General features: G+C 43.3%; 1 non-coding gene and 1 pseudogene across 1 annotated transcript; one reads left to right on the forward strand and one right to left on the reverse strand.

The window, feature by feature from the left end:
- The first annotated feature begins 5,804 nt into the window (after positions 1-5,804).
- Positions 5,805-9,161, forward strand: LOC144673961 (uncharacterized; annotated as a pseudogene).
- Positions 9,162-18,640: 9,479 nt separating this feature from the next.
- Positions 18,641-18,714, reverse strand: trnat-ugu (transfer RNA threonine (anticodon UGU)). The gene has a single exon. It is a non-coding gene; the product is annotated as a tRNA-Thr (tRNA).
- Positions 18,715-19,144: the final 430 nt, after the last annotated feature.

Here is a 19,144-nt window from a genome sequence, read left to right on the forward strand (position 1 = left end):
GCGTGTTCACCAGGAGTTTTAGATCAGCAGCAATAGAATTATAAACCCACAGTCACTCAGCAGTACAGAATTTAAGTATTGCTGAAAAAGGGAGACATATTACTGATATTTCATGTTGCACTCCTCTGGACAGATGCAAAAAAAACAAATTTCTCAGCAAATAACAATTTATGCTGCACGAGGAATGGGTGTTGACTGGTTTGGCCAGTTAGCTCTGATTGGTCAAGGCATTACCATGGAGTATTCACCAAAGAGCTATCATCCTCCATGCTTTTGTTTAATTCAACAAACAGCCCCATCCCTGGACATGCACCTTCTGTCTGCAGTGGACAGTTCCCTGTGTATGAATACATGCAGCTTATAGCAAGCATAAGTGAGCCCCATTATGAGCCCGACTGATAATCTTTTAAATTTGATGTTCTTGCGCCTGTCCTGATGAGTACAAGAGAAAAGGTTTCAATAGAATGTCTCTTTTTTTGGCAATACTCAAGTGTCTTAAAGGGGGAAAACGTGGTAGACAGAGGGAGATGTGTAGGGAGAGAATTTCAGAATTTGGGAACGAGGGAACATAAGGCAAGGTCATTAATGCTGGAGCGATTAAAATGGACAATGTACAAGCTATCAGAATTCAAGCAGTGCAGATATCTCGTAGGGTTGTGGGGCTGGAGGAAATTACAGAGAAAGGGAGGGGCGCGGCCATGGAGGGATTTGAAAACAAGGATGAGAATTTTAAAATCAAGCTGTTGCTTGACCGGGATCCAAGGCAGGTCAGGAAGCAGAGGGTGACAGAGGAACAGGACTTGCTACGACTGAAGACATGGACAGCAGACTTTTGGATGGCTTCACATTTACGGAGAGCAGAATGTGGGAGACCAGCCAGGAGTGTGTTGGGATAATCGTTCAAGTCTGGAGGTAACAACGGCAGTGATGAGGGTTTCAGCAGCAGATGCGCTGAGACAGGGTGAGGGCGGGTAATGTTACAGAGGTGGAAACAGGCGATTTTTGTGATGGCACAGATATGAGGTCAGAATCTGATCTCGAGATCAAATGTAACACCGAGTTTATAAACAGACTGGTTTAATCTCAGACTGTTCCCAGGGAGAAGGATGGAGATGGTATCTAGGGAATGGAGATTGGAGCAGGGACTGAAAACAGTGTCTTCAGTCTTCTCAGTATTTAATTGGAGTTAATTAGTCATCAGGAAGAGAAGCAGTAACCGGAATAGACCATGAGACTGATCCCAGGTTTAACTTAGTTAGAGAGGGAGAGAAGGAAGGAAGGAAATCCTGGGAGGTTTGGAGAAACCACCTTCACAATCACTCATTAAATCTCCACATAGTAAGTTTTGGACACAAGGTGAACGTCTGCTATTCTGTGTGGTCGGTCAGGGAGTTTCAGATTAATGTTTTGTCATGAGTAATGACTGAAGTGAATGATGAAACATATTGTTATCTTCAGTTGGACAAATTTGTTTAAAAGATACAGGAAGAATTATCCAAAACTCTGTTTGGCTTCAGCACAGGGAGGAGGGAGAATGTGTGGGACAGGGATTTGCAGCTTTGGGAGAAGAAGATAGGAAATAATGTTCCATAGAAATGAGAATTGTCTGCTCTGAATTTCTATCCTGTTCTTACAGTGATCACATTTGTAAACCCCTTTTGCAGGGTATCGGAAGGGGAGGATTTACAGAGGGGGAACTCAAAGCAAACATCACATCAAGATCTGACTGAGTCAGTCGATTCATCAGGACCTGAATATTATCGTTTTTGAATGTGCAAAGAGAAATGTTTGTTCTTTCTGTGGGAAAAGATTTCAAACATCAGTGTGAGTGGAAAAGCACCGAGACACACACACCCGAGTGAGAGTGTTCCAGTGAACTGACTGTGGAAAGAGCTTTAACCAGTTACGCAGCCTGAAATAACATCAAACCATTCACAGCAGGGGGAAATTGTATACGTGTTCTATGTGTGGACAAGGATTCAACTGATCATCAAACCTGGAGAGACACAGGGCACTTGAACCATGGAGAAACTGTGGAAATGTGAGGACTGTGGGAAAGGATTCAGTTACCCATCCCAGCTGGAAATCCATCGACGCAGTCACACTGGGGAGAGGCCGTTCACCTGCTCCGAGTGTGGGAAGGGATTCACTCTGTCAGCCAACCTGCGAACACACCAGCGAATTCACACTGAGGAGAGACCATTCAGTTGCTCTGAATGTGGGAATGGTTTCACTCAATCATCCCACCTGCGAACACACCAGCGAATTCACAATGGGGAGTGACCGTTCGTCTGCTCTGAGTGTTGGAAGAGATTCACTCAGTCATCTGACCTGCTGATACACCAGCAAATTCACACTGGAGAGAGACCGTTCACCTGCTCTGTGTGTGGGAAGGGATTCACTCAGCCAGCTGGCCTGCTGAGACACCAACGGTTTGATGCTGGGGAAAGACCATTCACCTGCTCCATATGTGGGAAGGGATTCACTCAGTCATCCCACTTACAAATACACCAGCGAATTCACACTGGAGAGACACCATAAGAACATATGGAATAGGAACGGGAGCAGAACATTTGGCCTCTCAAGCTTGCTGTGCCATTCAATAAGATCATGACTGATCTTGTTGTCTTTGAATTTCCACATTCCCATCTAACCTCGATAACCTTTGATTCCCTTGCCTAACAAGAATCTATCTACCTGTGTCTTAAAAATATTCAATGGTCGCGCCTCCACTGCCTTCTAAGGCAGAGCGTTCCCATTCGCACATCCCTCTGAGAGAAAAAATTATCCTCATCTCTGTCCTAAAAGGGCAACCCCCTAATTTTGAAACAGTGCCCCCTAGTTCTGGACTCACCCACAAGAGGAAACATCCTTTCCATGTCCACCTTGTCAAGGCCATTCAAGATCTTGTATACTTCAATCAAATCACTCCTCCCTCCTCTAAACTCCAGTGGAAACAAGCCCAGTCTGTCCAACCTTTCCTCATAAGACAGCCCACGCATTCCAGGTATCAATCTAGTGAACATCCTTTGAACCGCCTCCAATGCATTTATATTCTTCCTTAAATAAGGAGACCAAAACTGCACACAGAATTCAAGGTGCAGTCCTGTACAACTGAAGCATAACATCCTTACTTTTATGTTCAACCCCTCTCCTAACAAAGGATAGCATTCCATTAGCCTTATTAATTACTTGCTGTACCTGCATACAAACTTTTTGTGACTCATTTACTAGAACACCTAGGTCCCTCTGCACCTCAGAATTATGCAGCCATTTTCCATTTAAGCAATACTCTGCTTTTTTGTTCTTCCTGCCAAAGTGACCAACTTCACATTTTCCCACATTTTACTCCATTTGCCAGATCTTTGGCCACTCATTCGACCTATCTATATCCATCTGCAACCTCCTCGTGTCCTCTTCACAACATACTTTTCTTGCTATCTTTGTGCCATCTGCCAATTTAGCGACCATGTCTTCACTCCCCTCCTCTAAGTCATTGATGTAAATCATAAAAAGTTGAGGCCCCAGCACAGACCCCTGTGGGACTCCACTCGTCACATCCTGCCAATCAGAAAAAGACCCATTTACACACACTCTCTGCTTTCTGCCAGCCAGCCAATCTCCTATCCATGCTAATAAGTTACCCCCTACACCATGCGCTTTTATTTTCCATAATAATTTGATGTGGCACCTTCTCAAAAGCCTTCTGAAAATCCAAGTACAGTACATCTACAGGCTCCCCTTTATCCATTGCGCATGTTACTCCTTCAAAAAAACTCCAATCAGTTGGTTAAACAGGATTTTCCTTTCACAAAACCATGCTGACTCTTCCCGATTGCCTTGACCTCTTCTAAGTGCCCAGCTATAATCTCCTTAATGATTGATTCTGATAACTTCCCCACGACAGACGTCAAGCTAACTGGCCTATAGTTTCCTGTTTTCTGCCTCCCTCCCTTCTTGAATAGAGGGGTTATATTTGCTACTTTCCAATCTGATGGAACCTTTCCAAAATCGAGCGAATTTTGGAAAATTAACACCAGCGCACCGACTACCGCATTAGCCGCCTCTTTTAAGACCCAAGGATGTAGTTCATTGGGTCCCAGAGACTTGACATCAGCAGCTCCTTCAATTTGCTCAGTACCATTTCCCCAATGATTTCAATTTCACCAAGTTCCTTTCTCCTGTCACCTTCTGATTTGCAGCTATTACTGGAATGTTTTTTGTATCCTTTATATTGAACACAGAAGCAAAATATTATTCATTTCTTCCACCATTTCCTTATCTACTATTAACTCCCCACTGTCACCCTCTAGAGGACCAACACTCACTTTGCTCACTCTTTTCCTTTTTAAGCACCTGTAGAAACACTTGCTATCCATTTTTACATTTCTAGCAAACTTCCTCTCACACTCTAATTTCTTTCTCCTGATTAACCTTTTAGCCATTTTCGACTGTTCTTTATATTCTGTCCAATCATCTGTCCTGCTGCTCATCTTTGCGGAGTTGTATGCTTTTTCCTTAAGCTTGAAGCTTTCCTTAACTTCTTTAGTTAACCACAGATGGTGGGTCCTCCCCTTATAATTTTTCTATATGGTCGGGATTCATTCTGAATACTCTGAAATATCCCCCTAAATGCCTGCCACTGCTTCTCTATTCATCTATCCTCTAGGCTAGTTTCCCATTTCACTTCAGCTAGCTCAGCTTTCATCCCCACAAAGTTGCCCTTATTTAAGTTTAAGATACTAGTCTGTGACCCACTCTTCTCCCTTTCAAACTGGATGTAAAATTCAACCATATTGTGCTCGCTGCTACCTAGCAGTGCCCTTACTCTGAGGTCATTACTTAATCCCGTTACATTACACAATACCAAGTCAAATATAACCTGCTCTCTGATTGGCTTCTGAACATGCTGCTCTAAGAAACTATCTCAAAAGCATTCTAAGAACTCCTCACCCAGGCTATTACTGCCAATCTGATACTTCCAGTTAATGTGTAGATTAAAATCACCTATGATTATTGCCGTCCCTTTATCACAAGCACACAATATTTTCTCTTGAATACTTTGTCCTACACTATGGCTGCTGTTAGGGGCCCGTCAACCACTCCCACTAATGACTATTTTTCCCCTACTATTCCTCATCTCCACCCAAACCGATTCTACATCCTGATCTCCTCATCCAAGGTCATCTCTAACTATTGCACCAATGCCCTCTTTGATTAACAATGCTACCCATACACCTTTACTGAGCTTCCTATTCTCCTTGAATGTCATGTACCCTCAATATTAAGGACCCAATCTTAGTTGTCCTGCAGCCACGTCTCCATAATTACTATCAGATCATATTTATTTACTTCTGTGTGGGTCATCAATTCATTTACTTTGTTTTGAATGCTATGTGCATTCAGATAGAGAGCTTTGAGTCTTATATTTTTGTTACCGTTGTAACATCTAGTCTTGACTGTTGATTTCTTCTTAGGCTTTTTCTCTCAGTCCTTTCCTGCCATTCTCTGACCATCATTTCTCATATTACTATTTTGCTCTCCTGTCTTGACTCTACACCTTGAATTGCTACCTCTACCCAAGCTTGATCCCTCACTGCTCTTGTTCAGTTTAAAGCCTTCTCTACTTCCCTAACTATGCGATTTGCAAGGACACTCATCCCAGCACAGTTCAGGTGTAAACCATCCCAACGGTACAGCCCCCACTGTCCCCAACACAGATACAAGTGCCCCACAAACCGGAACCCACTTCTCCCACACCAATCTTTGAGCCACGCATTGGTCTCGCTAATCTTATTTGCCCGATGCCAAATTGCACGTGCCTCAGGTAATAATCCAGAGATTATTACCTTTGAGTTTCTGCTACATAATTTGGTGCCTATCTCCTTACACTGAATTTACAGAACCTCTTTCCTAGTTCTACCTATGTCATTGGTACGTACATGGACCACGACAACTGGATTCTCCCCCTCCCATTGCAAGTCCCTCTCCAGCCCTGAGCAGATGTCCCGAACCCTGGCACTGGGCAGGCAACACAGCCGTCTGGACTCTCACTTTTTGCTGCAGAAAACAGTGTCAATGCCCTCACTATACTATCCCTTACTACCACTACATTCCTTTTTACTCCCCCTGCGTGAATGGCATCCTGTACCACAGTATCATGGCCAGCCAGCTCATCCACCTTGCACATTTCACTTTCATCCACACAGGTTGTGAGCACCTCAAACCTGTTTGACACTTGCAAAGTCTGAGACTCCTCCACTACTGCCTGCTCAGTCCCATCACCTGCCTCACTGACAGTCACATCCTCCTGTCCCTCACTGCTGATCAAAACAGATGACCCTCTTCTAAGAGGTGTGACTGTCTTCTGGAACAAAGTATCCAGGTATTTCTCCCCATCCCTTATGTTGCACAGTGTCTGCATTTCGATTTCCAGATCAATAATCCTGATCTGGAATTCCTCAAGCTGCTTACACTTCCTGCAGACGTGTTTGTCATGGATCGCCTTGGCGTCCAAAAGCTCCCACATGTCACAGCTGCAACATAACCCCTGTCCTACCATTCTAACTTATGTTATTTAGTTAATTTACTTTAATTACTTTCTTCCTATGTATGCTACAATTTACTGTGTTTACTGAATGCTAGTACCACTGACAACTAAAGATTATATGCTTCTTAACTACAAGGGATGTGTATTAGATGTTGATTTAAGTAACTCTATTTTATTGCTTGTTTAAAATATTTGTTGTTTTATTTGAGTTTTAAAGTTTTCAAATTTTGGTTTATGATTGTAAAGTTTTAGTTATTTTTATTTATAGATCTACCCGAACTCGCTTGTCCTAACCTGGTTTCTCACACACTGTCCCTTAGACTGAGCACTTACCAACCAATCAACGTACCAGCTTCCTGTGACATCACAGTTGCCTCTTTCCCCCCTCTCCTGCTGCCTCACAGCAGCTGCAACAGTGAAATAGCCCATTCCTCACTCAGATCCCCCGTCTGTATTTATAGACGCTCCTCACTCAAATCCCCCGTCTGTATTTATAGATGTTCCTTACTCAAATACCCCGTCTGTGTTTATAGACGTTCCTCACTCAAACCCCCCGTCTGTATTTATAGACGCTCCTCACTCAAATCCCCCGTCTGTATTTATAAACTTTCCTCACTCAAATCCCCAGTCTGTATTTATAGACACTCCTCACTCAAATCCTCACTCTGTATTTATAGACGCTCCTCACTCAAATATCCTGTCTGTATTTATAGACACTCCTCACTCGAATCCTCAGTCTGTATTTATAGACACTCCTCACTCAAATCCTCACTCTATATTTATAGACGCTCCTCACTCAAATCCTCGGTCTGTATTTATAGACGCTCCTCACTCAAATCCCCGGTCTGTATTTATAGGCGTTCCTCACTCAAATCCCCGGTCTGTATTTATATGTGTTCCTCACTCAAATATCCTGTCTGTATTTATAGACACTCCTCACTCGAATCCTCAGTCTGTATTTATAGACACTCCTCATTCAAATCCCCCATCTGTATTTATAGGGGCTCCTCAGCTCCCCACTGTCTCCTGCAGGTCTGCTCTGCTCTGACTCCCAGCAAGGTAGGCCTCACTCGAATCCCCGACCTGTATTTCTAGGCTCTTCTCATCTCCCGAGTATCTCCCACAGGTCGGCTCTGCTCCAACTCCCAGCAAGGTAGAGGGATGGAGCCAATGACTATGGAGTGGAGTTTGTAGCGAGGACTGAAGACAATGGCTTTCGTCTTCTCAATATTTAAATGGAGGAAATTTCTGTTAATCCAGTGCTGGATGTCAGACAAGTCAGGACGGTGTGTGACTTGGAGGGGAACTTGTAGGTGATGGTGTTCACCTACACCTGTTACCCTGGTCCTTCTAGGGATGGAGATTTAAAGTTTATCCCTTTGTTTTATCCAATACCTCTCCAACCTCTCTCTCTATTTGCTCCGATGGAGTCCAGAGTCTTGTGTAGGCCCAGACCGAGTGCCAGGTTCCCTTCCCTGTAGGACATTAGTGAACCTGTTGGGTTTTTATGACAATCCAGCAGCTTTCATGGTCACATTTTCCCAGTGCCGGCCCCACAAATTCCCAGATTAATTCAGCTCCATTTCACAACCTGCCTTTGTGTTTTTGTGGGTTCTCTCTCACTCCTTTTTTTCTGTTTTAAATCAGTTTCACAGACTATTAGGAGGGGAGGATTTTAATTTGGGGAAGTGAAATAAAACATCACATCAGGATCTGATGGATTCGCCAAATTTGTGGTAACCTGAATATCATTGGATTTTGAAAATGGAAGGAAAAAGCACTGTTCACAGTGGGGAGAAACCGTACACGTGTTCTGTGTGTGGATGAGACCAGCCGATCATCTGGCCTATCAGAACATAACTGCAGTCACAATGGGGAGAAGCTGTGGAAACGTGCAGATTGTAGGAAGGGATTCACTTATGCAGTTCAGCTGGAAACTCATCGAGACAGTCACACTGGGGAGAGGCTGTTCACCTGCCCAGAGTGTAGGAAGGGATTCATTAATTCATCCAACCTGCTGAGGCACCAGAGAGTTCACACGGGGGAGAGACCGTTCACTTGCTCCATTTCTGGGAAAGGATTCACTCAGTCATCCAGCCTGGTGATACACCAGCGGGTTCACACTGGGGAAAAACCGTTCTCCTGCTCCGAGTGTGAGAGAGGATTCACTGACTCATCCAACCTGCTGGCGCACCAGCATCTTCACACTGACGAGAGACCGTTCAGATGCTCTCACTGTGGGACTGGGTTCAGGCGTTTATCTGAACTCACCATACAGCAGCGAGTCCACACTGGGGAGAGGCCATTCACCTGTACGTGAGAAGGGATTCACTCAGTTATCCACCCTGCTGAGGCACCAGTAAATTCACACTGGGGAGAGACTGTTCACCTGTACGGAGTGTGGGAAGGGATTCACTCAGTTATCCAGCCTGCTGAGACATGAACAAATTCACACTGAGGGGAGGCCATTCAGCTGCTCCGAGTGTGGGAAAAAATTCGCCCATTCAAACAACCTGGTTCACAGCGAGTTCACACTGGGGAGAAGTTGTTCAGCTGCTCCGAGTGTGGGAAGAGATTTACTCAATCATCCCATCTAAAGACACATCAATAAATTCACACTGATGAGAGACCTTTTAAATGTCCAGACTGCAAAAAGTGCTTTAAAAGTTCTGGCGAACTGGTGTCCCATCAATTGGTTCACACTGATGAGAGACCACTTAGGTGCTTTCACTGTGGGACTGGGTTTAGGTGATCCTCTCAACTCGCTGTACACCAGTGAGTTCACATGGGGGAGTGGCCGTTCAGATGCTCCAAGTGTGGGAAAGGATTCACTCAGTCATCCCACCTGCTGACGCACCAGCTAGCTCACAATGGGGAGAGACTGTTCACCTGCTCTGAGTGAATCCCTTCCAACACTCGGTCAGCTAACTGGGTGAAACACCAGTGATTTCGTAAGTAACTGCAGTGATTGGATTTTCCTGTTAATCACATCCAGGACATGTTCATTGAGGTCTGTTTCTGCTGATGTTAATAAACTCCAGCCCTGTCATTCTGGTTAATATTCTGTATAAAAATCAAATAAACCAGTTTTGTGTTAAACACAGTGCGTTGAGTCTTTTTAATATCTCGAACACAAGTTAGTTCCTTTGAAGCACGTTCCCTCTCCTTTAAATCTGCCATCATCACTCCCTCCGCAATAAAACCAATCCTTGACCCCAATGACCTTGCAAACTATCTCCCCATTTCTCTCCACCCTTTTCTCTCCAAAGTCCTGGTCACCTCCAAAATCCATGCCAATCTTTAATGGAACTCCATGGTTCAATCCCTCCAATAAGAAAACTGCCCCTGCCACAATATTGAAACAGCTCTCATCAAAGTCAAAAATTACATCCTCTGTGAATGTGACAAAGGTAAATTCTCCCTCATTGTCCTTCTTGGCCTGTCTGTGGTCTTTGACACCACTGACTGAACCATCCTCCTCCAATGCCTCTCCACTGGTGTTCAGCTGGGTGGGACTACATGCTCCTGATTCCTTTCTTATCTATGTCATTGTAGCCAGAGAATCACCTGCAGGAGCTGAGATTATTTGAGTTACATTTTCATTGACTCACACTCGGTAAGTGATCAGGTGTCACTGAACTTTGACACACAGATGTTTCATTATCACTTTCACAGTGACCGCGTCTGACAGACCAAGTCCTTCTTTCTGCAGCAGCCCTTCTTGATCAGATCAACAGAGTAGAGTGAAGACATAGCCACTACCCAAGCTCATAGCAATAAATATGTCTGCTAATGCCCATTAAAATATAAAGCACAGCAGAACAACAGGGTGTTAGTTTGTGACAGACTTATTGAAACAGATTAATTCCCAAGAATTTGCCAACAGGTCCATTATTGCAGGATGCAAATGGTAGGAGATGGACCTTGTCATTCTTAGTTTGTAATGTCTATGTTAGCAGAATCTCACCCTCATACAGACTCACTCATTAAGTAGTCAGGTCTCACTGAACTATGACACAAGCTGTGTGTATCTATGTTACACTTATACGGACTCACTCAGTGAGTGGTCAGATCACATTGAACTATTACACAATCATATTCCAATGACTCACACAGATTGCATTTTGCAGACCATATCACTCTGGATGTATCAGACACTTTCCACAAGATTGATGTGTGATCTTGTGGTGTGGACAATAACATTGACGATGTTATTGTCCACACCACAAGATCACAGCGCTACAAACACCTGGAACTTCCTGTTAGAATGTAAATCTGGGAGAACAATGGAATGTTGCTCTGTTACAAACATATTGATAGAGATTGACTGTCAGAATGAACCAATAATTTTTACCACGTTATAGATTTGGTTTGGCGCTTGGCATTTAGCCCATCGTGTCTGCACTGGCTCTCCGAATCAGCAACTCAACCAGTCCTATTCTTCTGCCTTTCCCCCATAAACCTGTATATTCTTCCTTTTCGGATAATAGCCTAATTCCTGCCTGAATGCTTCAATTGGACCTGCCTCCACCACACTCCCACACAAAGCATTCCAGACCCTAACCAGATACTGCGTGAAAGGATTTTTCTCATATCATTGTTGATTATTTTACTGATCACTTTAAAACTATGCCCTCCTGTTCTCAATCCTTTGATGAGTGGGAACAGTTTCTCCTTATCTACTCTGTGCAGCCCCCACTTGATTTTGAATAACTCTGCCAAATATCCTCCCAGCCTCCTTTTCTCTAATGAAAACTGTCCTAATTTTTTCCAATTTATCTTCTGATGTGCTGTCCTTCCTCCCTGGAATCAAGCTTGTGAATCTTTTCTGCACCCTCTCCAATGCCTTCACATCCTTCCTGAAGTGTGCTGCCCAGAAATGGATGCAATAAACCACCTGAGGCCAAGCGAGTGACTTATACATGACCTTCTTCTCTTCTACTCTATGCCCCTATTAATAAAACCCAGGATACTGTATATTTTATTAATCACTCTCTCAATCACTCTCCTTCCACATTCAATGACTTATGGACATATACACCCAGGTCCCTTTCTCCTTCAACCCCTTTTGTATCTTCTGCAAACTTTGAAATTTTTCCCTTTACATCAAGATTTAGGTCATTAATATATATCAGGAAAAGCCCGAGTCCCAACACTGACCCCTGGGGAACACCATTACAAACCTTCCACCAGCCTAAAAAACATCCATTAACTACATTCTGTTTCCTTCCACTGAGCCAATTCCGTATCCATGTGGCTACTGTCCCATTTATTCCACGAGCTATAACTTTGCTTAAAAGTCTGTTGAGCAGCCCTGTACGAAGTGACTTTTGAAAGTCCATGTACACTATATCAAGAGCATTGCCCTCATCAACCCTCTCTGTTACCTCTTCAAAAAACTCCAGGAAGTTAAACATGATTTTCTCTTGAGAAGTCCATGTTGTTTTTCCTTTATTAACCTGCATTTGTCCATGTGACTGCTAACTTCGTCCAAATTATAGTTTCTAGATGTTTCTCACCACTGAAGTTAAAGTAATTGGCCTGCAGTTGCTGGGCTTATCCTTACACCTATTCTGGAACAAGGGTGTAACTTTTGCAATTTTCGAGCCCTTTGGCACCTGAGTCTAAGGCACAATTAAATATTATGGCCACCGCCTCTGTAAATTTCACTCTTATTTCTCCCAGGATCCTTGGGTGCATCTCTTTTGGCTCAGGTGATTTCACAACTTTAAAGTAAAAGCAAAATACTGCAGATGCTGGAATTCTGAAACAAAAGCAGAAAATGCTGGAAAAACTCAGTAGGTCTAACAGCATCTGCGGAGGGAGAACAAAACAGTAAGTCATACGGACTCGAAACATTAATTGTTTATTTTTTCATTCCACAGATGCTGTAAGACCGGCTGAGTTTTTCCAGAATGTTCTGTTTTTGTTTCACAACTTTAAGTATTGGTAACCTATCTAATATCTCCTCGAATTCAATTTTAAACCTTTCTGAATCTGAATCACCTCCTCTTTCACCATGTTCTTGGTAGCATTTTCTTCCTTTGTAAAGGCAGTTGCAAAGTATTCATTTCGACTCTCGGCTATGCCATTTGCCCCCATGTGTAAATCCTCCTTTTTGTCCCTTATCATCTCTAGTCCGAATGGCAGGAGTTGGAACTTGATCTTTCTTATTTTCTATCCCGATGCGAATTGAACCTTCCCCTTGCTTTCCCAGTTTCAGGCAAAGATTAACTGAGACGAGGTCTCTAATGGCGGCCTGATTACCCACAACCCCGTGCGCCTCAGAAACCGCTCTATCTGCCGCGGGTTGTCCGGGTGGATGGCGCATGCTCGGAGTCTCCTGCTCTCTTTGCTTGAGGTTGGTGCCGGAGAGAAGCCGGAAGCAGCGGATTGTGAGAGTGGAGAATGTTCATTGGTTCCCATCAACATGTTGACACTGACGAGAGACCATTCAACTGCTCCAACTGTGGAAAGCGATTCACTCAGTTGTCCCATCTGCAGACACACGAGTGAGTTCACACTGATGAGGCATTTTAAATGCCCGGACTGCGGGAAGTGCTAGAAATGTTCCAGGCAACTGATGCCTTATTAACATGTTCAGACTGACGAAAGACCGTTGAGGTGCTCTCATAATGGGCCTGGCTTCAGGCAATCCTCTGACCTCACTGTACACCAGTGAATTTACACTGGGGAGAGGCTGTTCTCACGCTCCGAGTGTGGCAAGTCATTTGGTTGTTCATCCACACTTCAGTGATAACAACCAGTTCACAAGTATAAAGATAAAATACTGCAGATGCTGGAAATCTGAAATAAAACAAAGTGTAGAAAGACTCAGCCGGTCTGGCAGCATCTGTGAACAGAAAAACAAAGTTTACGATTTGAGTCCACATAGACTCTTCTTCAGAAGAGTCACATGGACTCGAAACATTAACTCAAGTTGACAAGTAACTACAGTGATTGGATTTTGCTGTTAATCACATTTGGGACTGAACCATGTTCTATGGGGTCTGTTTCTGCTGATGTTAATAAACTTCAACCCAGTTATAGGGGTTAAAATTCTGGATAAAAGTCAAATAAATTAGCTTTGTGTCAAACACAGAGTGTGTCGAGTCTTTTTCATTTCTCTACAGAAGTTAGTTCCTTTTGAAGTGCTCTCTCTCTCTCCCATGCCTGTTCTGTTCTCACCTCCAACAGCAAGTGTGAGGAGCTCATGCAGCTTCTTTGTCACTAAGATTGAGTCAATCCGATCAGCTGCCTCTGCTGCTTCCCTCCCTTCCACTAGCCCACCGGGACAACTGTCTCTAAAGATCCCCCATGTCCGAGATCTGAACTTAGATCTTTCTCCAGTTTCCTATTTCCCTTCATAACCTTTCAGTGTTCATCTTGTCCATGAGACTCGCCTTCTGCTCCAGTGACCCGATTCCCACTGAACTGCTGACCATTCAACTTCTCCATGTTGGCTGATATTGTTCATGTTTTTTTCCCTCTCTTCTGGTACTGTCCCTCTCACCTTTAAATCCACCGTCATCATCCATCCTAAAAAAAGGATCTATCCTTGATACCTCCTATTTCTCATCTCCATGCTGCCACGAGGTGACATCATCCAAAAGCATCATGTTAGTTTTCACATGTACACTGACAACACCCAGCTCTACCTCACCACCATCCCTCTCCATTCCTTCACTGTTACTAAATTATCAAACTGCTTATCCAACATTCCGTACAGGATTAGCAGAAATTTGCACCTTTTAATAATTGGGAAGATCAAAGCCATTGTCTTCAGTCACCAGTACAAATTCCATTCCCTAACTCCTGAGTCCATCCCTATGAGATAACATTGGGATATGTTGTCCTATGTTTGTCAAGCCAGGAGTCTTTCTTCCTAAGCGAGAGAGAGAGGGAGAGGAGGAGCCATTCGTACAATATTCAATACACTTCTGAAGATTTTATAAGGTTATTAGGCAGTGATTTCTTACAGATCTAACCACCTTGAGAAGGGAATATCCTTATTGATTTCTCACAACTGATTTCTGACTAACCTCACTATTTCTAAGCTACGAGCTTGTTTTCCTAATTTCTTTATGACAAACCGTGGATAACATACTAAAGCTACTGGAACGATCAGAATCAGCAACACTAACCCTTGAGCTGCCACCAAGAGCAAATTTGAAAACTTTATCCACTAAATGTGTTAACTATCGACTGAGATTCATCCTCCCCACCTGCAGATCATCTCACACAATTTTAAATTATTGACATTGGTAAATACATCTGGTTCAAACAGAAGTTCATGCACGGACTTTAAAGATTCTCTAGCTCACTATTCACCTTCATCCACCTTGTGGATATTTTCTAAATCTAGAGTTTGTTTCCCTCTTCACTTTAATTTTACTCCCTCTGATAGGTACTGGTGTGTTTAATTCTATCCTGATTGTTTGAAAGCCAGTTTCTCTATGGAGTGTGTGTCAATATCTTGATGATTTAAAATGTTGTCTCATTCAATTTTCCACAATAGTCACTTCATGTTGTTCTGTTGTCAAGTAGCTGAGTATGCCTGGGTCCTGTTCTTCAGTGCAGGGTCACCATGCATTTCCACATGGCGACCTGGTAGGGATGGATCCGGAGGCTGGGTTAGATAGAGAGTGTGGGGATGGCAGATTCAGCAGCGGAATTCAAAAGGGAATTGGATCAAATACTGCAACATGTTTAGGGAAAAGGTAGGGGAGTGGGGTCAGGTGAGTTAATTCCAGAAGAGGAAGAGGCCTCCCTTTTCTGACGCAGATGAAAAATTTTTTTTTGTTTTTTCAGAGGGTCCTTAGTCTGAGGAATTTCAAGGCTGGTTTGGACAGATTTTTGGGAGAGAAGGGAGTCAATGGTTATGGGGGGCGGTGAGGGTGGGGGTGGGGACGGACAGACAGACAGGAAAGTGGAGTTGAGACCACAAACATATCAGCCTTGATCTTAACGAATGGTTGAGCAGGGTCAAAGGGCTGAATGGCCTATGTTCCTCTGACCCGGCTGAATGGTCTCTATGTGGTTTTGGGGTCTGATTTTATGGTACAGTGAGGGGCTCGAAAGACAAAATGGTCTATTCCTGTTGATATTTGTTACGTTACCAATCAAGGCAATGGTTGCTATCATATTGCCAGCAGTAGCGTATGCAAGTGGTCTCAGGCTCTGGATTTAAGCACCAGTTCCTATTAAGTCATGGATTTTAATCCCACTATTGCCAAAGTTTCAGTTGGTTTGTCTTTCAGATGTTTCATCAAATCCCTTAGAATAGGCTTGGGGTATTTGGCATATGATGTAGTTCGTCTTGGTAGGTAGAACAAGGGAGGCTGTCGTAATTGCAGGGTGACTGGGAATAGGTGGGGCTGAATGCCCTCATTCTCTGCTGTAAACATTCCATGATTTTACATGAACAACAATGACGCTAGTATAAGGCCTGCAGCCGTGGTTAAAGGGATGGGTTTTAAATCCATTGGGGCCTCTCCACGTGGGTTAGAGTCCTGCTGACTGTGGTTCTCGCTGTTCCTTTGTTTTGCTGCCTCCAGAATGAACTATTGGTTAAATGGAATCAGCACCTTCCAAACACTCCCGTGTGTTTTTCCTGCTTCACTTCCGTGTTGCTTCATTTCTATTGATCCATAAGAATTCACGGAATTTACAGTCAGAAATGATACAAAACTGAGCTAATTTGTGCCATTCTTGCGTTCTGAGAGTTTTTTCTGTCCTTAGAGATAAACCCTTGCTCGCTACCACTCACGTTGTATATTTCTGTGTGTGTCAATGTGGTTCAGTTCCCCGAGGGGTGAACACATTTTTTACAATCGCAAACCTTATTCACTTTCTTTATATATCTTCATGGTAAATGGTACAGAGAATAACAACAGGTTGAAAAGTTGCAAGAGGAGATTGACCCTTTGTGTTTATTTGAGTGGAGACTGCTTATTGACTCAGTGCCTGTATGTTACACAGCGGAGGATGATTGAAATTTTCACTGAGCAACATTTTAACAGACAATGGATTCCTTCGTTGTGATGGTGTGTTCCAGTTCTATATATGCAATTTGACAGTCAATTTCTATCCGTTGCTTTGAACCCAATCTTTCTAATAGGTTGGATGTTATGCACATATTTGTTTCAGTTTCTTGCTATATTTGAAATGAATATTCATAAATCTATTTAGTCATAGGGTCATAGAGGTCTACAGCACAGAAAGAGGTCCTTCAGCCCATCGAATCTGCGCCGTCAAACAAGTACCTAACTGTCCTAATCCCATTTTCCAGCACTAGGCCCATAGCCTTCTATGCCATTGCATTGCAAGTGCACATTCAAATACTTTTTGAATGTTATGAGAGCTTCTGCCTCTACCACTCTTTCAGGCAGTGAGTTCCAGATTTCCACTAACCTCTGGGTGAAATAATTCTTCCTCACATCCCCTCTAAACCTCCTTCACTTTATCTTAAATATATCCTCCCTGGTTATTGATCCCTCCACCAAGGGGGAATGTTCCTTCCTGTCTACTCTATCTATGCCCCTCATAATTTTATACACCTCAATCATGTCCCCGCTCAATCTCCTCTGCTCCAAGAAAAATAACCCCAGCCTATCTAATCTCTCCTCATAACTAAAACTCTCCAGCCCAGGCAACATCTTGGTAAATCTCCTCTGCACTCTCTCCAGTGCAATCACACCCTTCCTATGACGCGGATTCCAGAACTGCACGCAATATTTGGAGACACGCAATCCTTGTGTGAGAACTTACCGAATAACAGCAGGGCTGGCAAAGATTGGACAACATTTCCTTGCAGCCAAAGGACACAAAGCAGAATTATGTCGGTAATATGAGTAGAAGCAGGAAGAGAGGGAGTCTACTTGACCCTAGGTTTTCTTAAACCATTAAACCTTCAGTTGGAAGGTAACACTCTAGTGGTTCAGCCTCGGTGCTTTCACCGCCTGGGTTCAATTCTGTCTTGATGTTGTGCAAAATGTCATAACTAGCAGCCAATTTATGGTTTGAAAAAGTGTCAAATTAGACTCAAAACCTTCACTCTGTTTCTCCCCTCACATTTGCTGTCAAACCTTCTGAGAACTTCCAATACTTTCTGTTTTTATTATACTTATGATCACAAGAAATAGAAGCAGGAGTAGATCACACGGCTCATCGAGCTTGTCCCATCATTCAATTCGATCATGACTGATCTTGGCTTCAACTCCATTATCCTGCCCGTTCCCCATATCCCTTAGTCCCCCGAGAGACCAAACATCTGTCCATCCCAGCCTTAAATGTATTCAATGATGGAACATCCACAACCCTCTGGGTAGAGAATTCAAAGGTTCACAACCCTTTGGATGAAATAATTTCTCCTCATCTCAGCCTGAAATTATCGACCCTTTACCCTGAGACTGTGCCCCAGTGTTTTAGACTCCCTGACCAGCAGAAACAATCCCTGTGTCTACCCTATCAAGCCCTCTCAGAATTTTACAGGTTTCAATCAGATTGGCTTTAATTCTTCTAAACTCCAGAGAATAGATTCCAGAGACCAATTTAGTGAACCTTCCCTGCACCGTCGCCAATGCAAGTCTATTCTTTTATAAATATGGAGATGAAAACAGCACACAAGATTCCAAATACCGTCTCACCAAAACCCTGTAGCAATACCTCTTTATTCTTGCTCTCCAATCCCCTTGCAATAAAGGCCAACATGCTGATCCTGCATGCTAGCTTTCCACATTGCTTGTACAAGCACAGCCAAGTTTCTTTGAACATCAGCACTTACAAATTTCTCACATTTTAAAAGCATTCTGTTATTCTCATTTTTATAACCAAGTGAACATAATCGCACATGCCTACATTATAATCCATCTGCCATCTTGTTGCCCACTGACATGACCTTACGATACAGGTTTTGTTGAAGAGCCATACGGACCCGAAACGTTTACTTTATTCCTCTCCGCAGATGCTGTCGGACCTGCTGAGTTTTTCCAGGTATTTTTTTTTTTGTTTTGTATTTCCAGCTTTAATCTCTTTACAGTGCTGTGCTCAAAGTTTACCTTGTTACCAAATTTCATAAAAATTAATAGCAGGCCCCAGTGAGAATTGAACTCACGACCCCTGGTTTACAAGACCAGTGCTCTAAACCACTGAGCTGTGGAGCCACTTTAGCTATCCGACGCACAGTAAGTCTCCTAGTGGAACTAGGAACAGGACAACGTTCTGCATGGATAATATTTGATAGACCTGGAAATGCCTGAAAGGGAGAACAGAAAGTTAACGATGCGACATGAAAGCGGCAGAAGTTGACGTGTGTCAGTTGTTTTCAGTGATGAATGTCTGCCGCGGTAATGTGAGAGATTTTACTGCCGACTGTTTACACTGACACAAATATCACTCCTGACCAATCAATCACAACTGCTCTTTGAAGGCAGCGCGCCAGGCCGAATGGCCTCTTTCTTTGCTGTAACTGTCTACAATTTTATGTTTCCCAGCATAATTTCCCAGTCATTCCGACATTTTATTACACGCTTGGGGGAATGTACTTTTTTACATTCTCGCTTTTGAAGTCAGGACACTGAGCAAACTCAAAGT

This window comes from Cetorhinus maximus, unplaced genomic scaffold, assembly GCF_964194155.1.
Source record: "Cetorhinus maximus unplaced genomic scaffold, sCetMax3.hap1.1 HAP1_SCAFFOLD_522, whole genome shotgun sequence".
Lineage (NCBI taxonomy): Eukaryota > Metazoa > Chordata > Chondrichthyes > Lamniformes > Cetorhinidae > Cetorhinus > Cetorhinus maximus.